General features: G+C 45.2%; 1 long non-coding RNA gene across 1 annotated transcript; it reads right to left on the bottom strand.

Moving 5' to 3' along the window:
* Positions 1-9,362: 9,362 nt before the first annotated feature.
* LOC121037571 (uncharacterized) lies at positions 9,363-11,727 on the bottom strand. The gene is made up of 2 exons (XR_005793848.1): positions 11,267-11,727; positions 9,363-9,613 (listed from the first exon to the last, which is right to left on the bottom strand). It is a non-coding gene; the product is annotated as an uncharacterized LOC121037571 (long non-coding RNA).
* Positions 11,728-11,741: the final 14 nt, after the last annotated feature.

Here is an 11,741-nt window from a genome sequence, read left to right as displayed (position 1 = left end):
AATAATAAAGAGGACCCTTTATTTTCCCTCTACCACTTACCAGCTATGCAATCTCAGGCGAGTTTCCTCAAATGTCTAAGCCTCCAAGAGGCACATATATGCTCTTAGTAATTGTTAAGGTTCTTCTTGCCAGTGTAGAGATTGGCTTATGTAGGTAACCGAGGGGTTGGACCATGGCCCAACCTTGGGATTTTTTTTTTTAACGTTTTTATTTATTCTTGAAGGAGAGAGAGACACAACATGAGTGGGGGAGGAGCAGAGAAAGGGGGAGACATAGAATTTGAAGCAGGCTCCAGGCTCTAAGCTGTCAGCACAGAGCCCAATGCGGGGCTCGAACTCACGAACTGTGAGATCATGACCTGAGCCGAAGTCAGGCCCTGAACCGACTGAGCCACCCAGGTGCCCCTTAAAGATTTTGTTTTTAAGTAATCTCTACACCCCATGTGGGGCTCAAATTTAAAACCCTGAGATCAGGAGTCACAGGCTCTAATAACTGAGCCAGCCGGGCACCCTGGGGACTGCATTTCCAATAAGCGCTCTTTTTTTTTTTTTTTTTTTTTTTAAGTTTTATTTATTTAAGTAACTTCTACACCCCATGTGGGGCTGGAACTCATGACCTTGAGATCAAGAGTCAGCATGCTCCTCTGGGCCAGCCAGGCGCCCCAATAAATGCTCTCCCGGGCAGCTGCTGATTACACAGTGCTCATCCTTTACGAGATTTACTCTGGCCAAGAACACAGGGGGCAGGAGAGGACAGTAGACAGTCCACACAAAAGAGCTGAGTGGACAATCTTGTAAAATTATTTATTTTACAAAATCGATTCCCTTCTTGTGAGTCATTTTCTTTCATGTGTAGTTAATACATTTACAAAAGGAGCTGCTGTTCTCTTTGCTTTTATTTTCTTAAAAAAAAATTTTTTTTTTAACATTCATTCAGTTTTGAGAGACAGAGACAGAGAGAGAGAGAGAGAGACAGACAGAGTGTGGTTGGGGGAGGGGCAGAGAGAGAGGGAGAGAAAACATCTGAAGCAGGTTCCAGGCTCTGAGCTGTCAGCACAGAGCCGGACTCGGGGCTCAAACTCATGAACCGAGAGATCATGACCTGAGCTGAAGTCAGATGCTCAACTGACTGAGCCACCCAGGCACCCTGTCTTTACTTGTAAATAACCTGCAGATCCTAAGGCAAAAGGGGCCAGGTCTGGGGGACAGTTAGGCTGCACTTGGAGATCGCCACACTCATGAGGTCCCAAATTACCACAAATGTGCAGGAAGGTTTCAAAGTAACCATTAAAAGGCTAGTTTCTTCCCTTTTTAAAAGGTCTTTTCTTTCACAAATGCATTTTTTTCTAAGGGGTTCTGGGGTGGCACAGGGGGCTCTTTTTGGTACATCATCATTTGTGGCTCTAAGTCACTCCAAGTTCTTAGGGATTCAGAATACTTAGTTCCTATGAATGGGGCACTTGGGCGCCTTGGTTAAGCGTCTGTCTGACTTCAGCCCAGGTCATGATCCTACAGTTCATGAGTTCAAGCCCTGCATCAGGCTCCACACTGACAATGCAGAGACTGCTTAGAATTTTCTCTCCCTCTCTCTCTCCCTCTGCCCCTCCTTGGCTTGTGCTCTCTCTCTTTCAAAATAAATAAACTTAAAAATTAAAAAAAAAAAAAAAAAAGAGTACAGTACTAAGTACCATAGAAGGAAACTAACCAACTCCTCTTGGAGCCTAAAAATCCCCACTCACATCTAAGCAAGATTCTGATGGAATCTTTTTAAAGACATCAAAACAAAGTTCAAGCACATCTCTAGTGTAAAATGAGCCTCTTTCCATATAGTTCAGTAATATTGGTGAATAGAGCCCATAGCAGTTATTCAAGAGATACCACAAAAATACTGCGTCTTGTCTGATAAATTCACAAGGTGTCTTAATAAAAATACCTTATTCTTGAGTCACACTTCTAAATCTTTCAAAACAGTTTAAATCTTTAAGCTTATTTATTTATTAAAAGATTTTATTTTTTATTTTTTTAAATTTAATGTTTATTTATTTTAGAGACAGAGAAAGACAGAGGGTGAGCAGGGGAGGGGCAGAGAGAGGGAGACAGAATCCAAAGCAGACTCCAGGCTCTGAGCTGTCAGCACAGAGCCTGATGCAGGGGCTCAAACCCATGAACCCTGAGATCCTGACCTGAGCCGAAGTCGGAAGCTTAACAAATTGAGCCATCCAGGCGCCCCAAAAGATTTTATTTTTAAGTAATCTCTACACCCAACGTGGGGGCTTGAACTCACAACCCTGAGATGAAGAGTTGCACGGTCCACCGACTGAGCCAGCCAGATGCCCCTCAGCCTTTTTTTAATCCGGAAAATATACATTACGCTGAATTTACCATTAAAGCATTTGATTTAGTGGCAAGAGGCATAGCCACAATATTAAGGAACCATCTCCTCTATCTGGTTCCAGAACGTTTTCTTCCTCTCACGCAGAGACCCTGCACCCATTAAGTAGTTACCATCCATCCCCACTGCCTGTACATCAACAGCCACTGGTCGGCTTCCTCTGCACATTTGTCTTCCCTGGATGTTTCCTATAAATGGGATCATAGAAAACACGGCCGTTCTTGCTTAGCTTCTTTCTCATGCAACGTTTTCATTGTGTTCATCCATGTTTTAGCAGGTGTTAGTACTTCACTGCTTCTCATGGCTGATTAATACCCACCGGAGGGAGAGCCCACATTTTGGTTATCCATTCCTCAGTCGATGGACATTCGGGTTCTTTCCACACTTTTGCGATTGTGAATAATGCTGCCGTACACATTCGCATAAGAGTTTTTGTTTGCACGCCTGTCTTCAGTTCTCTTCAGTATGTAAGTAGGGGCGGGATTACTGGCTCACGTGGTAATTCCATGTTTAAGTTGTTAAGGAATCCTAGAGTATTCTGCACCCTTGTACATTTCCCGCCAGCAACAATGAGGGCTCCGGTTTTTCCACACCCTTACCAACAATTTTTATTATTACTGGTTTTTTTTTTTAATTTGTAATGTTTATTTATTTTTGAGAGAGAGAGAGACAGAGAGAGACAGAGCATGAGTGAGGGAGGGGCAGAGAGAGAGGGAGACACAGAATCCCAAGCAGGCTCTAAACTCTGAACGGTCAGCACAGAGCCCGATGCTGGGCTCCAACCCACAAACCGTGAGATCCTGACCTGAGCCGAAATCGAACTCTTAACCGACTGAGCCACCCAGGAGCCCGTTATTACTGTTTTCAAATTAAAACCAATTAGTCGGTGTAAAATGTATCTCATTGTGGTTTTGATTTGTATTTCCCTAATCACTAATGATATTAAACATCTTTTCATGTGCCTGTTGGCCATTCGTAGGTCTTTGGAGAAATGTGCATGTAAACCTTTCGCTCACTGTTTAAGCGAAAAACTTAAGCGAACAACTTTTTAAGCGAACAACTTTTGTTGTTGAATTTTAAGGATTCTTTGTATATTCAAAACACATACCCTCCTCCGCCCCTTCTTTTTTTGTACATTAAAATAATTATACTCCAAAGACTCCTCCCTCCCTTCCTTTGCGCAATTACTGAGCACCAGCTGTATGCCAAGTGCTATCCTAGCATCTGGAAATGCAACAGGAAGACCCTGGCTGGGCCTGGGAGAGGAGCTCGGGTGAGTGAAAGTCACAGACAGGTGCGCACCTGGTGCAACAAAGTGTAGAAAATGCCATGGCTTTCTTGTCAGCCGTTTCTGTATGAAGCAACACTCTCCTTAGCACTGATGTCATTTGGAATTCGGGCTGGAAATAAATAGGCTATTGATGTCACTTCTGCCATGCTTGTTCTATACAGATCTGGTTTGTGTTTTACAAAGGTCTTGCCAGGCATTTATAACTCCCAGGGTGTGGCAGACATTATTAACATAGAAGCTAATGTTATTTTCGAGGTATGTTCAAAGGATCAGAGTTACTTGTTTTCCTGAGATGAATCGTGATTGGTTTTTTTGCCCTTACAAACTTGCTAGCTTTGGGTTGCCTGGGTGGCTCAGTTGGCTAAGCATCCGCCTTCGGCTCAGGTCATGATCTCACGGTTCGTGGGTTCGAGCCCCGCGTTGGGCTCTGTGATGACAGCTCAGGGCCCGGAACCTGCTGGGGTTCCAGGGACCCCTGGGTGGCTCAGTCGGTTAAGCTTCGGACTCTTGATTTCGACTCAGATCATGATCTCATGGTTTGTGAGTTCAACTTCTACTTGGGGCTCCATGCTGACAGTGCAGAGCCTGCCTGGGATTCTCTCTCTCTCTCTGCCTCTCCACTGCTTGTGCTCTCTGTCTCTGTCTCTCTCTCAAAATAAATAAAAGCTTTAAAATATATATATACATATGTGGCGCCTGGGTGGCTCAGTCAGTTAAGCGTCTGACTTCGGCTCGGGTCATGATCTCACGGTTCGTGGGTTCGAGCCCCGCATCGGGCTCTGTGCTGACAGCTCGGAGCCTGGAACCTGCTTCAGATTCTGTGCCTCCCTCTCTCTCTGCCCCTCCCCTGCTCATACTCTCTCTCAAAAATAAATAATGAAGATTTTTAAAAATTTAAAATAAACATTAAAAAATTTTTAAAATTAAATATAAATAGAATTTCTAACATTTTCTTCCTGCACATCCTTATCACATCTTACACTTCCTCCCAGACTAAATCCTGACACATTGCTTTCCTCTGCCTGGGCGGCCAGATCCTCTAGCAGGCAAGGCCTCACCTTAATCCCTTAGCACCTGCTACATTTTGTCTGGAGTCATTGCTTCTTCCGTCTGGGAGAGCCTGCCCATTTCTTTCTCTCTGTCTCTCGCTCTCTTTCTCTGCCAATTCATCCACATATCTTGGGGATCTTTTACCTCTCACACTGGAATATGTTGCACCCAATCAATTGCCATTAAATGATCGAACTACCTTTTCACCTTTTGTTGGGTCTCATATTGTTGTATTCTCCGGTGTTTGGGGTTGGTTCTATTTTTCCACAACCTTTTCAGAAATTTGGATAACGAGTCTGAGGCAACACCACACTAAAAAAGAAGTTGCTCATAACTTTTGTGTAGCAATAGAAGCAATTTTTTTTTTCCCTTTCAGGTCATCACAGATGTATCAGCTCAATAAAAATCAACTACTTAGAAAAATGGCCACACAGGTGAATGTCGCAGTGGGAAATTGCTCTAAGTTTTCCAACTGCCTTCAATTTGTTCGCTACCCCTTTCAGAGACGGCACCATTCCGTGGACCACGCCAGCCTGCTTTGCTCTCCTCGGAGACGTGGATTTAGAGTCTTAGCCTTGAAATTGGAAGTGCAGGTCAGTCCTGTGATCTGGCAATCCTACTTGTAGGACTTTATCCTACAGCTACACTTTTATGAAATGTCACAGATGAGGTTATCTATTGTGACACACTTTGCAATAGCAAAAGATTGGAAATAATCCAAGTGTCCTGCAATGGGGCTATTAAGCAGCTGTAAACAAAAGAATGAGGGCCCTCTCTCCCTATTGACACAGAGGGAGCTCTGGGGCACATATAACCTGCTCTCAGGGGTGTTAGAAAGTGGAGACAATAATGGCATGCATTTGTGTTTGCTTCTATTTGTATGAAGAGTCGAGAAACCAGAAGCTAATACAAAGGGTTGCCCTTGGTAGGGGATGCTGACTGGATGGCTTTGGGGCAGGAGGAAGAGTTCTTGGGGTGTACTTTTAAATTTGCTTTGACTTGTAAATGAGGCAAAGTATTAACTATTTACAAAACAAAAAGAAGTTGCTTGGGAGTGAAAGTGTCGGAGAGGAAAGTAGTTCTATAGAGTTCTCAAAAAAGAAAGAAAAAGAAAAAAGAAATAAAGAGCTACATGCTTTATACAATTGGATGACTTCCAAAGTTCCTTCAAATATCTCACTGTTTGGAAATTAGGAAGAAAATTGGAACTGTTTTTTTCCACAATCTGCCCAGTAGGGCACTGGGCTACCTCTCTGGATTTATGACAAGTTTCCTTTAGAAAACTAACATACGTGGGAAGGTGTTACCAAAGCTTGTTCAAGGACCAGAAGAAGGCCGCTCAGAATGAAGTTCCTAACATATAACCCAGCCCAACTGTGCTTTGCTTCCTGACCTCCAAGGGACAGATGAGAAAACTCTAGGGTGGTCATGAGTAGGGCCAGAGTGGGAACAATTTCTGAGCTATCTGAGCACCACTTCAACTGTTAAAAAGTTGCCTTTTCGGGGCGCCTGGGTGGCTCAGTCGGTTAAGCATCCAACTTCGGCTCAGGTCATGATCTCACAGTTGGTGAGTTCGGGCCTCGCATCCGGTTCTGTGCTGACAGCTCGGAGCCTGGAGCCTGTTTCGGATTCTGTGTCTCCCTCTCTCTCTGCCCCTCTCATGCCCATGCTCTTTCTCTGTCTCTCAATAATAAATAAACGTTAAAAAATTAAAAAAAAAAGTTGCCTGTTCTAAATAAAATTTACTCCAGCAGATCCCAGTAGTAAAACAGTTGCCTTTAAAAAAAAAAAAAAAATGTTTGATTTATTTCTGAAAGAGAGAAACAGAGTATGAGTGGGGTTGGGGCAGAGAGAGAGACACACACAGAATCCGAAGCAGGCTCCAGGCTCTGAGCTGTCAGCACAGAGCCTGATGGGGGGGGGGGGGGGGCTTGACCTCGTGAGACACGAGATCATGACCTGAGGCCGAAGTCGGAAGCCACCCAGGCACCCCAAAACAGTTGCCTTTTTAATTGGCACTTCTCTAGCTTTCTAAGTACAAGACATGATTTACTTAGATTTCAGTAGTAATCTGCAGAAGAGGGAAGATTCAAAGCCAGGTGATGATGGTGAAGTTTTGTGAAAGAACCTTTACTCATTATTGTAAATAAAAATATTAATGCCCCCGTGGTTTGAGCCACTGGGTAGGTTAGAAGTAGGTAGATCTTTTAGTGTCACATTTATTAGAGGTCTTCAGGATAACCCATTTTACAAGAGGGATAAGTGAGCAGTGGGATCTCAGGTTACCCAGGCAAGGAGTGGAGTCAGGATTGACTTCTAGATTCTCTGACTTCAAATAAAAGTTATCCAAGTTTTGGCACTCAGAGTTAGCCTTCATGGAATCAATAAAAAAATCATTGCAAAATACACTGAGCTTATTAGTATCTGGATAGATAAGGATGTAAATATTTAACTAGCACTTGAGATTTCTCTTATTTTTTTAAGTCATGAGCAATGCAAATAATTTCCAACATAAGTGGCTGCAAACTCACTACTTGGATTTTTTTGTTAAAAAAAAAAATTGACTTTAACCTTGAACTTTCTTACTTCAAATTCCTGCTTCTGACTGTCTCAAGTGTGGAACTTGATAGGGTGGGAAACCTGGCTTCTTGGCTCGTCCATTACCGATTTCTTTCTTTCTTTTTTTTTTTTTAATTTTTTTAATGTTTATTTATTTTTGAGACAGAGACAGAGTATGAACGGGGGAGGTTCCGAGAGAGAGGGAGACACAGAATCTGAAACAGGCTCCAGGCTCTGAGCTGTCAGCCCAGAGCCCGACGCGGGGCTCAAACTCACGGACTGTGAGATCATGATCTGAGCCGAAGTCGGACGCTTACCCGACTGAGCCACCCAGGTGTCCCTACCTATTTCTTATAACATTGGCTGGGGCCTTTACCTTGGAGTCTTGGATTTGTCTTTAAAAGTATTAGATTACATGTTTAAAGCTCTTCAGCTCTAAAATCTACTATGCATTTATATCTCTAATTCATAATTTCAAAATACTACATTTATTATGCTTCAACATTGAGGATTAGCTGACTTTTCACCTCCACGAGACGAGTCTCTTTTTAAACATTTGCTATTGAGCTGATTTAAATAGCCTTCTCCTCCGCAGTCGGTTAAGCGTCTGACTTCAGCCAGGTCACGATCTCGCGGTCCGTGAGTTCGAGCCCCGCGTCGGGCTCTGGGCTGATGGCTCAGAGCCTGGAGCCTGTTTCCGATTCTGTGTCTCCCTCTCTCTCTGCCCCTCCCCCGTTCATGCTCTGTCTCTCTCTGTCCCAAAAATAAATAAACGTTGAAAAAAAAAATTAAAAAAAAAAATAGCCTTCTCCTCTAGCTGGGTAAGCCCAAGTGGCTGGTTGGCCTCTATCCCCCTTCTGGTATTTTCCATTCTTTTTCTACTCAGACTTCCAGGCACACGGTATACTCCAGCTATAGTCACCAGATCCCAGAGTCCTCGGAGGCTCCCTTCCTGGATCCAGTTCTGTCCCCATGAGATTTGGGGATGTCATGGCCCATGCTAAGGACTGGTCTACCTCCTCCTCTCCAGCACTCAACAGTATAAACTTACTGCACCCAATGACATTCCTCCAGCACTTAGATAATGGACAATAATGGTTTGAAGTGTCCTCTTTTTTTCAACCCCAGCTTCCAGGGCTGTCATCTGCACTGCCGTTCCTAGTCTGAGAGTGAAGAGTGCTTTGGGCCACTGGGGCTTTTGGAATCTCAGGATCATACTCCCGTAATGGCCACTTGCTCTGTCACTAATTCCTGTCCACCGGAAAACAGTGTAGAATAATAATTCCTACTAAGGCACCACGAAGATGGTTTCTGGGAGGCTGTAAAAATCCCGCAAGACAGGTTCAACCTTCAAGAACTTACAGCCTCCATGGGATGATAAGACATAGATAGAGCTAGCAGGTGAAACAGTGACAGCAGGTGGGTGACCACTGTGGCCTTTGTAGCCAGGAAGGGTGTCATGTGGCAGGTGTGGAAGGACAGGAGCTGCAGCTAGATTTTTTTTTTTTTTTTTTTTTGGTTGCATCTAGACTTCTTAAGTGGAGTTCAGCTGCTGGGGAGAGAAAATAAATACTCCTGGCGGGCAGATCCTCCTACTAGCACCAACATTTTAACTGCAACATTTCTGAATCTCTGCCTGTTGTTCCCAGTTCAGACCTAAGTTCAGAACTTTTACCAGCTACTCCTCCCCACCTCTTGTTACCATTTTGCTTACCTTGCTCCTGCCAGATCCCTTCTGGACTTAAGCAGGTTTATTTCAGATTCAAATGTCTGCCCCACCCAGCCCAGTGCTGTAGCAGCTGGGAGGACACGTCGTCGTGCAAAGTTGCCAAGTCTTTAGTAGGAAGATATCTTTTTAGGGTAAATGAAATCTGGAGGGAAGGAAAATTTCTCCTGCTGGGTAAAAATCGCCAAACACTTATTTTCTGAGTGTCTTTACCAGTCTTTCTCCTTGGCTGTCAGCTTGGAGTTTTCCTTTTTACTCAATTCAAGGCCAAGTATATGTAGGCTACACTAGTGACAAGTAATAATGAATTAGACATTGAAGGAAGCAATGATAAGTCAGAGGCCTGCAGAATCCATAACTCGTTTTACTGGGTACCAAATAATTGAGGGTTGCCGATAGGAGAAAAGGACTTCTTTCCTCTTTTTGTGTAGTTATAGCTCTTTTAGATGGTCAAGGTTGCGAGATTTCAGTTCACTCCTGTTGAAAGAGCACTTCCTGAATTTCTCCTTCCTGAAGTGACCCCTGTGCTCTTGCTTGATGTGAAACCCTCTACAGAAGCAGGCATGTAGGCGCTCAAGGGACTCTGTTGAGTGAACTAATGAAATGAATTTAGGTGTTGGATGGGTCTGTCTCTATATCTCCCAGATTTATGGCTCCTGAATAATTGGTTGAGTCTATGAATAGTTTTAGAGGCTCAAAAACCTTTGTCAAGTATGGTCTGTTTTACATGTTTCTAGATTGTACAAGTAAAAAGCATACAAATAGAGCAGCTCTGTTTCTTGGTTGAAAACAAGCTGCTTTCCAGTCCAGGGCTCCAAGGTCAGGTTATGCTGAAAAATAACTACTAGTGGAAAAACCATAAAATATTATCATGTTGTTTGTAACTATTGCATTTTTTTCTGATAAGAGAGAAAAGAGATAAAAGCCAGACATTCTCAGGTGTTCTTGAAAATGAATTTTTTTTGGGGGGGGGGGGGGTAAAGAGCATCTTATCTGTGAGTCCAAAGGCAATGCAACATATTTTGAGGTTACACTCAGATCTTGGGTGTCATGTTCCCTTCATGAACTCAGAAACGCCTGACCCTACTTGCCAAGGCAGAGCTGAGGATTCCTGGGCTCTGTAAGAGTTTCCAGAGCTAGGCTTGGCTCTATATACCTGCCCAGGTTTGTGGAGCAGGACCTTGGAGGAAGGATCCCTCTTTGAACTCTAGGGCAGAATGACCTAACTTCCAAGAAATCACACTGTGTTCAGTTTTGTGGAGGGACATCAAAGAACTAAAAGGCAAAGTCCTGCTCTCGGTGAGCTCCAGAGAGCATGTGGCTGTAACAACTGGAGTAAGTGACATTGGTCTAGGGCAGGTGGAGCCAAGGAGGACTGAATCCCTTTTGGTGCCTTGCTCTGGGCATCTGCGGACACGGGCTCTGCTGTTTACAGCACTGCCTCTGTCCCACACCATTTTCCAGCCCTGACCACATTAGCTTGGACTTTACTTTCTACTCTGCTAAGGCTAACCTTAGTTGCTTATTTGTGCTGAATGTCTCCCGTGTGCCTCCCTACCCCGTCCACTCTCCACCCTTTCCCACAGAACCGGTGTCCCAGGAGGGTAACCTGCAGAAACTTCCTTAAAGGGCTCCCTAGGTCTCTAGCTTCCTAATATGTTCAGCCCACGGAGAACTCTGGCAAGAGATGAGAGTTTGGATGCTTACCACTCCAGCACCCTCCCAGTGGGGTCACTGAGGACCACAGCTCAGGCAGGTGGCCTCTCCTTTCTTTTCTCTCTTTGGGTTTTGGGAACCCCTCCCTGCAGGCCAGGATTCACAAGGGTGCACTGGGCCCAGGTTGCTTTCCACCCTTGTGGTTTACCACTCCACACTTAAATAATTCCTTTAACAAATGCAGCTCAGATTTCCAGTTTGGAGTGTGCCATTTGTTTCTAGCTGGGAGCCTGACTGACCACTATGGTTTCATGAAACATGGTGCCGTCCTTTGTCCCTGCCATTGTCTTCCACCACCCACGGAGAAGGGCAGTGGTACACAGGGCTGGGCTGCCTCTCACCCGTGGGATAACCCCGGGTAAGTGGCTTCTCCTCTCCCAGTCTCTTGTTTTCCAATATATTACAAAAATTGTGTAGGCTAAGTGATGATGTCCAAGTCCCTTCCGATTCTACTACGAGATAATCCTGGACTGTCCATTTTGAGTTCTGAGTTTTTATCACGGATTGTGCAGGGCGCTGCAGACAAACTTACACGGAGTGCCACGAGGAGGTGGGCCGTGTGTTTACCAGCTGCCGTGATGACTTCTGGGGGTGAGTTCAGAAGCTCACAGGGTTCGAGGGGTCCCGCAGCCGTATCTGAGGCGTAGCTGGGTGGGAGCCCCACAAAAGGCTTTGCGTGGCAAGGAACGGGAGCTCGGCCAAGGAGCGCTGGGCTGGGGATTGAGCCTGTGGTCCATAGCCTCGTGGCTGGGGCCCAGGAGACTCCGCGAGCCCCAAGGGCGCCCAACAGACATTTCACCCTTTCGGGCCTCGTCTTCCCGCCAGCAAAGTGCGGGAGGTGAGCGACCGACTGAAAGGCACGGGCCAGGCCAGCACCGGAAGCGCAGGGACGCGGCGGCGGCCCAGAACAGTCGAGCCAAGGAGATTCGAGCAGCCTTTCGAACCGGTGGTGGGAGGCGGGGTTCCCGAAGCGCGGCAGTCTGGGGGGCGGGGCGGAGGCCGGGCGC

Source organism: Herpailurus yagouaroundi, unplaced genomic scaffold (assembly GCF_014898765.1).
Source record: "Herpailurus yagouaroundi ecotype Mexico unplaced genomic scaffold, PumYag 163, whole genome shotgun sequence".
Lineage (NCBI taxonomy): Eukaryota > Metazoa > Chordata > Mammalia > Carnivora > Felidae > Herpailurus > Herpailurus yagouaroundi.
Note: the sequence above shows the minus strand (reverse complement) of the source record. Positions and strands in the feature narration are given on the sequence as shown.